A 12,477-nucleotide genomic window follows, 5' to 3' on the forward strand; every position below is an offset into this window, starting at 1 on the left:
AGGACTAGATCTTGCCACAACAGTGCCTATTTAGGTAGTAATGACCCGAACAAAGCTAAATGTATGGCTATTGTGGTTGTTATAAGGGTGCCTGGCAATAAAATACTATGCCTTAGCAAATAAAGAGACATAGGAGGTGAAGAAAGGTCAGAGAAAAAAACAGATGAGGAATCAATGTCAAAAGAGGTCACTTTATGAGCTTCAAAGGGAGCTACAGTCATTGATTATAATATCACTGAAACAACACAGGCCTTGTGAGATCTGAAATTACATTTCCAGTCTGAATTTATAGAACTCGCTGTAGACTCTCGTTGTGATTGTGGCACATTAATGGAAGCCTACCAAGTAAGCATGATTTAGATGGACGCAGGTGAGGTGAATTCAGTTTTTCCTGGGTTTGCATAACTAGGTGCATGATCTAGAAAGATTTGGAAGAGGTTTCTTCTTTGATTTCAGAGACGTTGCTGGTAATAGCTGGGGGCGAGAATTATCTTTCAAAAACTCAAATTAGATTATGGCACACCCTTGCTTACAAATCACAGAGCCCTTTTCTTCATGCAGGATAAGGGATGGAATCCTTATATAATATGCAAGCCTGCTCTTATGAGACCACCACGTCCTTCTTTTCTGACTTCACCCCGTATGTCAACCATACCAAAATTCTCTCCATTTTCCAAAGTCAACATACACTTTCCTACATCCAGGTCTTCATACAACTGTTTTCTAGCTGAAATGCCCTCTCTACCCTGATAAATTATTCTGATTCCCTTTCCCTATTTCTTCACCATGGCAGATCCTGGGCTAATCACACCCTATTTCATTTTTTTCTGGGTATACAGGTATACTACCTTTTTCGTATTCCCTTGCTGTCAAATAGTTTTACATGACTAAACCCTGCCCAGTGGCATGTGGGTAGAAATGATGCATGTATGACACCACTGATCCCTAAAATCCTCCTCTGGGGTACTCTATGACCTCTCTCTTCCAGTGCCTCAGATTCTGGGGCCCTTGGGGATGGTCCTGGGTCCTCAAATAACTACTTAGAGCAGAGCACCCTACTCACCCCACCCTCCAATCCAAGTCATATGTAGCATAAATGAGAAATAATTTAAGACACCAAGACATTTAGGAGGTTTGTTTCAGCAGGTAGTCTACTTTAACCAATGCACTCTATCAGATATTAACTGCATTTGATCTCCTGCTGTTGTGGTTATTTTTATGGAATGCCATGGTGTTGGTTTTTGGAAGAAGTCTAGTTATAAGTAGAAACTCATATTTATTGAAGAAAAGAAAAGTTGAACTTATATCTAAACAAAAAAACAAAACGATGCAAAATCTTTTTTTTCCATTTCTGAGCTGACTAGCTGAGTTGGCTAGAACATGGTGCTACTGAAATTGCATTCATGGGTTACACTCTACAGGAGGTAGTCATCTTATACAGAAGAAAGCCTTTCTGGAGAGCCAGGCTGCTTCCCTTTTCCTGGATGCATGCCACTAATCATATAGGGCACTGCCTGAATGACCACAAAGGGAGAGAATTACAGAGGCCTGTGGGCAGCAATGGCAGCACAGTTTTTCAATCCTTCAACAAAATAAAAATAGAACGCCTAGACAATAAAACCCAGAGCTCTCGGACAACTTTTAAAACAAAATAGGAGATGAAATGTCTTCATGAGTCCCAAACCAGTTGATTGGGCAAACCACCAATGACCACAAATCCTAAGTGGAATCAGCATCTGGATGAGAGGAAGAAGGAAATAATGGAGCAGCATCTCATGGACCTAAGAACAGAAGAACCATAAAACAGTCCACAGTACTCACTGGAAAATTCAGTGGGCACATTTGAAACAACAGCTATAACTGGAAGGAGGTTTGTCCTTTTTAACACCTAAGTGCAAGGGGTGTATGGTAAGTAGAACTGAAAGAAAGAGCACAGTTTAGTTGCTACAACTGTCAAGCCACCAGGGTTCCCTTCCAGAATCAGCTACCACTAATGAGAAATTTCTGCAAGTGCCATCAAAGTTGAGCAGTACAGAATAAAAGATCTGAAAGAAAGAGGTTTAGATAAAAGTGGCAATAGGAAAAGCAGCCAGGAAGAATCTACCATATTTTTGTACACTATACTACACACACACACACACACACACACACACACACACAAAGGGAAAGCTCTGTTTCCTGAACCTACACCTCAGTCTAAAAGGTCAGGAAAATTAATTTCACATAAAAATGAACAATGGAAAAGAACCAAGGTCAAATCCCATTCAAAGTTTTTATAATTACAAAAATGAATAAGGAACAGAAAAACATCCCTAGAGACAACAAAAGAATGCTGGAAAGACAGTCTCATAAAACAGATCAAAACTATAATCTGTCATTCCAAAAGAAGCTTAAAGACATTAAGAAATGATACAAAATATGAAAGAACAGCATGGTCAGATTGGAAGAATTTATGAATACGATGACAGGACTCAAAAAAGAATTAGTAACAAAAGGAAAAAAATAACTTCATAAATGCCAACTAAACTAGGGACAAATAAACAACAGATAATTCCTTAATAAAAATAAAAAATAAAAAGGAGGGGAGGTAAAAAGTAAAAAAGAAAGAGATAAAAAGGTTTGAGAAATAGACAAATAGTAAAGATAAGCAAAGAAATGGAACATAGGGATAAAAAGAGATTCTGAAGAAGAAATCAAAGCAAGGGAATATAACACTAGTATTATAATGACTACAATTCAATAAAACTTCCTGAAAATGTTTTTAAAAACTTGAAATGACATTGAATAATTATACCATGCACCTGACAATACTGAACCCCAAAAACATGTTGACACGTGTTCTAATAAAACTCTTTGGGTACATGACTTACAGTGTAAAGAAAATTGAGTTATCGTCAGATTTTTCTAAAGTGATGCATTAGGCCAGAAGAAAATTAAGTTGCCCATTTGATATACTAGAGGAAAGAAAATAATTTTATATCCAGCCAAACTGACTTGCAAGTATAAAGGGCTCAAAGGAACTGTTACAGATATAAACCAGTACTGAAAGATCATTGTTCCCATGAGTCCTTTCTGAAGAACATACTAGAGAATGAGCTTCTGGCAATCAAAACAATTAGAAAGACCATCAACATAAACACTGGTGATACATATTAAAATATACAATTGCCTGTGGAATTATAATTAAAAGTATGCGAAGAGGTAGAGAAGCAAAGTACCCAATCGTTCTATGTTCTGACCAGTTACACACAGCACAACTATTTTAAAATGAGGGAAGGATGCAAAAATGAGGAACTATATGCAAAAAAAGTTTTAATGTTTTCAATAACTACATTGGTACTAGCATTGGTATTGCTCTCCTGGACTAGTGTGTGGCTAACATAGTATAAAACAAGTGGGTAACTATGTGCTATTGTAATTCTATTATCCCCTATGTCCTTGTTAATCAAGATTCTTGGGAAAGGAAGGATATAGAAATGTAATGCAGAAGAGGTTATATAAAACTCTATACTCTCAATTTGGATTGAAGTATCAATATGAACTCATAAATTCATAAAATATTTAATAAAAATATAGGTATACCTATATTTTATGCATTTATTTGATAAATAGGTAGGTAGGTGGATAGATAGATCCATTGATTGATCAATCAATTGACTGAGCAAACCCCAATCCTGTCCTCTACAAAGAGTCAGGAAACAATGAACAACCCAGCAGCATTGAGCATCCCTAGCACCCAGACTATAGTCTTGGAATAACATTTCTTACCTAAAGAAATGAGGTCTTGTTGAACAAAAGGCTGATTCCAGATCTAGGACAGGAAATGTACAAGAGGAACTTGGAACTTACTGTATTATTATAATACAGCAGGGAAGTTATCAAAGGCTCTTAAGGCAATGGCCAAAGAACTCAAGGTCCAACCTGAAGAGGTGCTCCCTGGTTAAAGTGGGACAATATGAGCTTCAATAAGGATTACCTTGCCAGCCACACCTGTGGTCTTGCCAAAGGAATCAAACCTGAGTGTAATCCAGTCTCTGGATCCAGCTGCCAATTTGCAGGAAACGCAGGGGACGGGGGACTGTGATGAACTGCACTATGAGTTTGCAGTCAGTAAAACTCAGGCTCAGGGAAAGTCTACAGGTCAAATGGCTCAGGTTCCTCAAGAGATAAACTGTAAGGAGATAAAAAGGATTAAGGAGGAACTTAAACAAGTAAAAGAGATTCATAAGGCATATCTTTTTCTTTTTAAATGGGCAAGGCTATAGCATTTGGGGATGCACACTGGGTTGATGGGTGAATTTCTAAAAATATAATGAAGTGATTATTATAATAGGATGATGATTACCTATGAGGGGTACAAAAGGCTGTGACTGGTGAGGCTTATGGGCAGCAAAATTCTAGTTCTTGTCCAGGCTATACAATATATACATAATTTTCATATAAATACACATATGTATAACAATTTATACAATATAATTACAATATATAAATATGCAATATTCAATCAGGACCTTCATTTGATTCATGCAGTTTTTCTATTTGCGTATTATTTACAATAAAAATATATTTTTTAAAAAGACTGTGTTTCTCACTGCCATCTAATCTCCTACTGAGAAGCCACTGCAAAACACATGGTTGGAGTGAAGAATGCTAGGAAATGATGACTGAGGTCATACTGTGAAGGTCAACAAAAGTCTTTGCAGAGTTATATTTAACGTGGAAGATAATGTAGATCCACAAAGGTTTTCACGAGTCCAATGATTGCCCCTTTTCTGTGAACTTCTTAATGTCTCCATCATTTACTTGATTCTCATATTTGTATAATTAAGCTGAGATTGCTGAAGGAAAACAATGCAGGCTAAACCCTGACAATAACACTGTGGTCCTACTGGGGTGAAAGGGGATGAACCAGTGCCCTTATCGTTGTGAAGCTACCTCAAGCCCGTTTACTGGGATTTAACAGAAATCTGCTCATTGTGTTCCATACATTAAATTAAGCTTATCCCGAGCTTTTGCTTTTCCAAGCATCTAAATTGCTCTCTTTCTCAGGGAATATGCCAGGACTCATGAGAAAAGAGTCAACTTAGAGTTATAAAATCAAAACGAGATTGAACACCAGAGAGAGAAAGAGATAGACGCAAGGGAATAAATGCCTCTGAGTATGCCTGAACAATCAAAACAAATTTACAGGTATATTCCTGAGACTGTAGAGAACACAGCCCTTAGAAATGATTATTTTATACCCATTATCCTATTTTTAAAAATATCAAACTTTCACAGGTATGCTGCAATATTTAGTATGCTAAATATTTTTAGTGGCCATAAAGAATCATCATGGGGATTTTGCGGATTTGTTCTTTTTTCCCCAAAAGGTCTTAAGTTCTTCTACTCCAAATTATCCATCCAGTGGGATTTTCAGGAGGTAATAATGTGTAAAATTCTCCTCGTTCAAGACTAAGACAAAAAATGAAGCTTTTAAAATTGCCAGTGTCACAGTTAGGATAAAATGGCCTGCCAATCACCAGAGCATAATTCAGCCCCATACTATAAAAGGACTACTCCTCAGTTCTTTCGGAAATAGGTAAGACATTAAATCATAAATAAACAACAAGATCTAACAACAAGAAAGAGAAAATATAAAGCAAAGTAGCTAAGTGCATGTAAATAAGTACCAAATTTAACAGACACGAGTAAAACAAACCTCACAAGAGCCATCTTTCCCAGGACTGCTTTCATGCTTCTAATTCAGAGGAAATGAATGGGCTCATCTCATCCTTAAATATGGAATAAAAAGACAGTTGCGCTGGACTGCAGAAGAGGCAAGCCCAAATTCACAGAGGTTTTATTAAAAACAGGAAAAGGTCAGTCCTCTTCCCCCAAAGGAATGTCCAGGGCTTGTCAGAATTATTACTCCAAGATAGTTTCTTTATTAAATTCACTGTGCAGAAATAGAAAGACAAGGCTGGGGAGAACCAGAAAGACCCGGGAAGTCTTACTTTAGTCTAGCCACAAACTAAACTCAATGCAGGATACGAGCAATTAGCATCTTCTTCACCGAATCTACAAACCTTATATGTTTTGAAACCCAGAGTAAACCCTTAACGAACTCAGAAATGGTATCATTAAATAATCCTTACTCTTTCCCCCAAAATAAATTCGAAGGGATAGGCCAGGCACAGCATCTGCGACAACCTCCCTGCTACCAAGGACATGAAACAGCCCCCTACTTTCTAACCTACCTTCGCTTCTAGTTAAAACCAAGTGTTAGTTAATGAATTAGTTTGAGCAAATTTATAGATCGAGGGCAGCCCAGCCCTGCCTTGTTTAGCAAACATTTTTCAACATGGGCAGTCACGGGGAAATCTCAAGCCCAAGTTAAGTGCCAACTTAAAATGGATTCCTGAGACACCCCTGGCGTGTGAATTAATTCTATTTGTATTAATATTTGGAATGTCACGCAGGATGCCGCAGCTGGTTTTGCGTGACGCTCTGGCACTCTCTCCACAGCGTTTTTATCATTAAAATGACCATGGTTTGAAAGCTGTGGCCTACTCTGGGAGAGACTTTACAAGACTGAAAAGGATGAAGAGCTGAAAATTTCTCCCCTGGTCTCTGCCCATTAAACATCCTGGCTTCTCAACAGCAGGCTACGTTCTGGTGTCAACGAACAGGGCACCCTATTCAATTTCAGTGCAGTGAGGGGTTGGAGTAATCCTGTCTCTTTACATCTCATATCACACCACTTGCAGAAAAGTCAACAGATCAGCTGCTCCGAAATCATGCCCACCACTCAGGCCCGGCAACACACACAAAAAAATACTCCTTGTAAGTAGGTTAAAAAAAAAAAAAAAAAAAAAAAAAACACCTGGCGGAGCAAATGGGTTCTCCAGAGCTACAAAGGGGAGTGTCAGAGATTAGAGACCTCTTTGGATACCTGCAAACCAGAGCTACTGTTTTTTGTGACAACAGGGACAAGGCCGGTTTGGATCGGCAAAAACGGGGTAGAGACAAATACCTCTTGTCAGTTTCTAGTTGCAAATATTTCCTAACATCAAACATTTTTAAGGCTTAGAAACGAAAACATCACCTGACTTGGGTTGTATTCTCTTTCCCTTCCAAGTTTCTGGTGGAGATGTCAATAGATTCGAAAGAACAATAAGGACAAGGCTCATGCCCCTTGATCAACCCTTACTTAACCAGTCAAAAAAGAACCAGTATGTACTGATGTGACCAGCTCTTTACTCCCTCAGCCGAGATCCGACAACAGCAGGATCCTTTTCTGGGAGAGTATCTGATGTGGGCTTTGGGGTTTTACATATCGTTACCCCTCCTCTCCTCCTCCTTCTTTAATGGGTTCTAGAAAAAGCACAGGAGATTGCAGTTTCAGCAGACAGGGAAAAGAGGGTTGATATGCTTTACATAGTTATTTTTATATTTAATCCAAGAGCAAGAGAGGCCTAAGCAACCCAGCTGACTCTAAAAAGCATTTTAGGAAGTTGGCAACCGAACAAGCCACCTCCTGCTATCTCCCACGGTGAAGTAACTGTATCCGGGGTATAGATATGTTCGTCAAAGATATCAATAGCACAGATAATTAAGTTAGTGCAGCGAACTATCCACATGCTTTGAAGTGTGGATACAGTTGGTGTGCTAACCTTTCCCTCACCTGATAGGCTAAGCCTACAATCTCCTCACACATGTTAACAATCTCGCGACCTTTGGTCCACCCTCATTATCACATTATTTAGGTTACCCAACCATGTGGGGCCTACCAGAAAAGGGCCTGCTTATAAACTGCGAGAGTGAGTTAACAGGCTCATCCTCCAGGATGAGAAGAACCTGCAAGCAGGGAGCCTAGAATTGCCTAGATTTAGCTGTACTGCTGCAGGCGGAAAAAGACCATCACGGAACGGGACAGGGTGCTGGCCAACCCTGTGCTCCTCAAATTCTGAAGTGCATGAGAGTCACATGAGGTGTTTCTAAAAATACGAGTTACTGGATCCCACTCTCTAGAGACTCTTATTCAGACCATTGGGCTAGAGGCATGGAATCTGCATTTTAATGAGTCCAGAGGTGATTCTAAGTCTGTAGTCCCTGGGCTACATTTTTTACAAAGCTAAGTACAGAGTCAATTCTCCTAAGACTCCAGTAGGATATCCAGTGGCATTACCCCAGAAACCAGCAAACCTTTTACCCATTAAATTTCGGGCTTTGCATATTTTACATCTTTTAATCTTGTGTGTCTATATATTTAAGATTTGTTTCATTTTACAGTCATGGAAACTGAGCAACATTAAGTAATTTGATCCAAGGTCACAAGTTAATAAGTGGCAAAGCCAGGCACAGAACCCAAATCTGCTGCTACCGAATGGAACCACGGATAGTCACAGGGAGAAGTCTCAAAGGAGCTACAGTCCCTCCTGGTGTGGATGTAATTCACCTGCATTTCAGGCCTTTCCTCCACAGAAGACAAGAGTGAGTGGGACCAGGAGCTCGAGAAGGGGCTAAAGCTCACCTGTGCAAAATATCAGAAGCCCCCCAAAGCAGGGGCATCCTTTCAGAGCATTTTATTGCGACTTGCTAAACAAAATAACCTACATGAACCGCATGCAGGAATCAGCCTTTAGACATAGAGAAGCCTGCTACAAAAAAAAAAAAAAAAAAAATGAAGCAGAAAATAAAGAGTATGTGAATTGGGCCTCTTTCTAGACCACTCTGTACCCCAACTATGCCAGTCACAATACAGACCCCTCCCAACTGGAATATATCCTTACTGTATTGATTTTGGGTTTTTAAACGAGGAAGAAAAAGGGGCAAAATGGTGACAAGCGTAAGCCACAAAAAAAAAAACCAAGGACCTGAGTGCCATCTTTCCTCAGTGCCACTACCAGGCTTAGGGTTTCTACAGCCCCTTGACGGAAAGGCCTTTTACAGTAAGAAAAAGGCAGATGTGTTTCAACTGCTACAGGAAGATAAATAGCCTAGGATATCCATTAGTGCCCCATAAATCCTGCTGCTCAGAATGCTGATATATTTCTAGTGATTTGTGATGTTTTCCTTTCCGGGTTTTGATGGCAACTGAGGTTTAATACAATAGACCAGTTTGCCAAAGGTAAGACGTGTCAGCTATGACAAACTTAACTCTCTGAACTCAAAGCCCTCAGTTGGTGTGAAAGCAGTAAACCCAGCTAACTTCCCAATTCCCACAAGAAACCCCCCCTGGGAATATGACCTTCATTGTGGCATTTCCAGGGAAAATTTCATTGTTCAGTGTGTTCTTGGAGACTCTCCCATGAGGCTTGCTTAGAGAAATTTTACCTATTTTTCTTTCAAACATGAGGTTTTAGTGGATTAAATCCACTCTGATGGTAAATTTTTTTTTTAACTTATCTATTTTTGAGAGAGAGAGACAGCATGAGCAGGAGGGGCGGATGGAGAAGGAGAGGAAATCTCAAGCCAACTTCATGCTGAGTCCAAAGCCTGACATGGGGCTCCCGTCCCAGGACCCTAAGACCATGGCCTGACACAAAATTAAGAGTCACACACCTAACTGACTGAGCCACCCAGGGGCCCCTTAAAGGGAGAGCCTCCTATCCCTTGAAAACTCTAGGAAAGAGACTCAGAGGACAACCCACTTAGAAGGTAAGGACAGCAGGTATAAGCAACCACTTGGTATTTCCAAGGCTGAGCTGTGGTGGATACTTCCTCTCTGTCATTTACACATCACCTGACGACCAGTTCAGTCAAGAAAAGCTAGTGGAGAGGGAAACACAGACAAGCATGGGACCCAGTGCAAAACTGGCAAGCAGAGAGACATAAAACCATTTTCGCTTGCACCCTCTAGAAACAAATAAAAACCTGCTTTATGATGGCAATCCTAGTTTCCCAGAGAAGCATTTTTGCAATAATAGCACCATAGAATAAAAGCTTGAGCAACCAGGGGCATTTAGAGAAGTAAAGCCTTCCTCTTTCCAAATATATTGTTGTCAGTGCTACCAGTACTCTGTTCCTTACACTTCCTGTCAGGAGCTCACCTTATTCCTACAGGCTCAAGTATTAAAGTGTCTGAGTCCTGAAGGGCACAGACAGGGTACCTCTTCAATAGAGGCCCTTTGAGGATTAACTGAATCACTGTATGGACAGATACTTTGGACAGCATCTGGTACATAGTAAGCTCTATAAAAGTCAGCTATCAATATTGTTGGAATTGTGATCATTATATGTAGCTAAATTAGCCACAACACATATATTACACTCCAAATACTCTCTAAAGCAAGTATATGACGTGTTTGTACTTTCCACCTTTATCCTATATCCCATGGGGAAACTTCTAATTAAAAAAAAAAAAAAAATCAGCCAGGGCCGCCTGGGTGGCTCAGTGGTTGAGCATCTGCCTTCGGCTCAGGTCGTGATCCCGCAGTCCTGGGATCGAGTCCCACATTAGGCTCCCTGCAGGGAGCCTGCTTCGCTCTCTGCCTGTGTCTCTGCCTCTCTCTCTGTGTGTGTCTCTCATGAATAAATAAGTAAAAATCTTTTTTAAAAAAAATCATTCATTTAAAAAATCTGAAAATAGTTAAACTACCTACTTTCTCCTTTACCTTTTAAACTTTGGAAGAATCTAGAAGGCGGCTTCTCAACACCATCGACATTTTAGATTGGATAATTCTTTGTTGTATGGGGGGCTACCCTATAAATTTTATGTTCAGCAGCATCTTTGGTCTCTACTCATTAGATGCCAATAGCACCTGTTTCCCCAGTTGTAGTAACAAAAGATGTCCTCAAATATTGCCAAATATCCCTGGGGGTTGGGTAGGTAAAAGTGTCCTTAGCTGAGAACCACTGGCCTAGCATTTTGAAACAGATGAGTGAACCACAGATACAAATGCTCTAAAATACGCCTCAAACGTAAGATGGTGTGCCCCAGCCGAGGATTTCACTTTTGCCACAAATAACATTTTCCTAGCAGCGAAGTGCAACCCAAAGCCTGACAGGAACAGTGAGATGCTGAGCACTAACAAGCTATGGTGAGCAAAAGAGTCCAAACTTCTTCACATATGCAAACTCAACATTTAATTTTCTGCAAGATTACCCACAATAATTACAAAGTTTCTATAATACAGCCTCAAAAGCTTGGAACTATGAGATCCATAAGAATTGATCTTTTATCTTTTACCTTTGCTGTGTACTGTGTCTGTGTAACATAGCAAATGAACGTAGGCAATATTTTCCTCTAATTTCTAGGAGTATTAAAGTGAAACTTTACCAAAATTAAAATAATCATTAAATAGTCCAATGGAAAGAAATACAGAGTAAACCTCCAGCGTACAAACAACGTTGAGGTAGACCAAGACCCATTGTGCTTTTTAAGCAGGCATCTTTTAACTCAACATATTTGTTGTCTATATGATGACTAATAGTTTGACATCTAAAAGTAATGTTGAAATATTAGCTGGTAGCTGCTTCTGGTTAATGATGGTTTGAGGGCAAAAAGCTGACATCTATATGACACCGGTGTGTTCACTGCCAGTCACACAGAGTACTTTTGAAGCATTAGCAATAGCTTGAATGGACTTCCTACCGGGAATCTATGGTCAAATGCTGACTAATGCCAGATCAACTTGAAGATTTCGAAGCCATTATCAAATACATAATTTCTCTGTCGTAGTCTTAGCCAAGCCAAGAAATTCACCTTACTATTCAGAACTGTATTAGGATCTTATTTAACTGATATTAATAAAATAGAGCTCATAGGAGAAAGAACACACATTAACTTCACCTTCTAATATCCAGGTGATTTTTAAGGTTCCATTCCAAAGGGGAAAAAACTGACACATTTTAACTAGGTATCAGACCAACAGGATTTTATCCTCGGGGTATTAATTGCTTTAAGAAAGGAAAGTTGCACCATCTACCTTCATAATCATTTAGGTGTCCCTTCACTTTTGAGATGATGTTACGGACAAAGATTACTCTTCTACGATAGTAAAATGGTGGGACTATAGGTGAACATGAGAACAAAGCTTGCATGTACAAGGTCATTTCTTTCTTACTTAGAGCTGCCTCAACTTCATCTTCTGAGAGGCCTAGAGTATATTTCCACTCTCTTGCCTGACCTAAGAAAGAGAGGAAAGCCTGAGGACTGGGTAGAGAGACATATTCTGATGCTACATAAGTCTCCAAGGGGGTACTTCCCCTTCCCCTCACTTTTCAGTGGAAGGCAAAATCAGAATCTTTGCACCATCATTAGCCAAAGATATCACACTCAACACAAAACAAGACATTGCGAGTATTTCTTCTAACATTCTCAGGGTGTTTTTCCCCTTTGTAACTTTCTTCACACTCATCTTTAGTCCTACCCTGCACTAGCTCTTTTACAAGACTGAAATCTCTAAGGGGTAGAATCAATCCAGATGTGGATGTCAGAAGGCCCAATTTCTCTCTTGTCTTCTGCTCTGTTTCTAGCAAACTGTCACTCTG

The 12,477-nt window shown here is 39.6% G+C and overlaps 1 protein-coding gene across 36 annotated transcripts in view; it reads right to left on the reverse strand.

Moving 5' to 3' along the window:
- ESRRG (estrogen related receptor gamma) overlaps positions 1-12,477 on the reverse strand; it is a 617,890-nt gene that overhangs the window by 539,431 nt on the left and 65,982 nt on the right. For 6 of the 36 annotated variants that reach the window (XM_072759543.1, XM_072759530.1, XM_072759536.1 and 3 more), the window contains exon 2: positions 3,977-4,171. The exons of the other annotated variants lie outside the window; for them this stretch is intronic. The gene's annotated coding sequence lies outside the window, so the exon portion shown is untranslated. The remainder of the gene's footprint in view (positions 1-3,976; positions 4,172-12,477) is intronic. 36 annotated transcript variants of the gene reach the window in all.

This window comes from Vulpes vulpes, chromosome 5 (assembly GCF_048418805.1).
Source record: "Vulpes vulpes isolate BD-2025 chromosome 5, VulVul3, whole genome shotgun sequence".
Lineage (NCBI taxonomy): Eukaryota > Metazoa > Chordata > Mammalia > Carnivora > Canidae > Vulpes > Vulpes vulpes.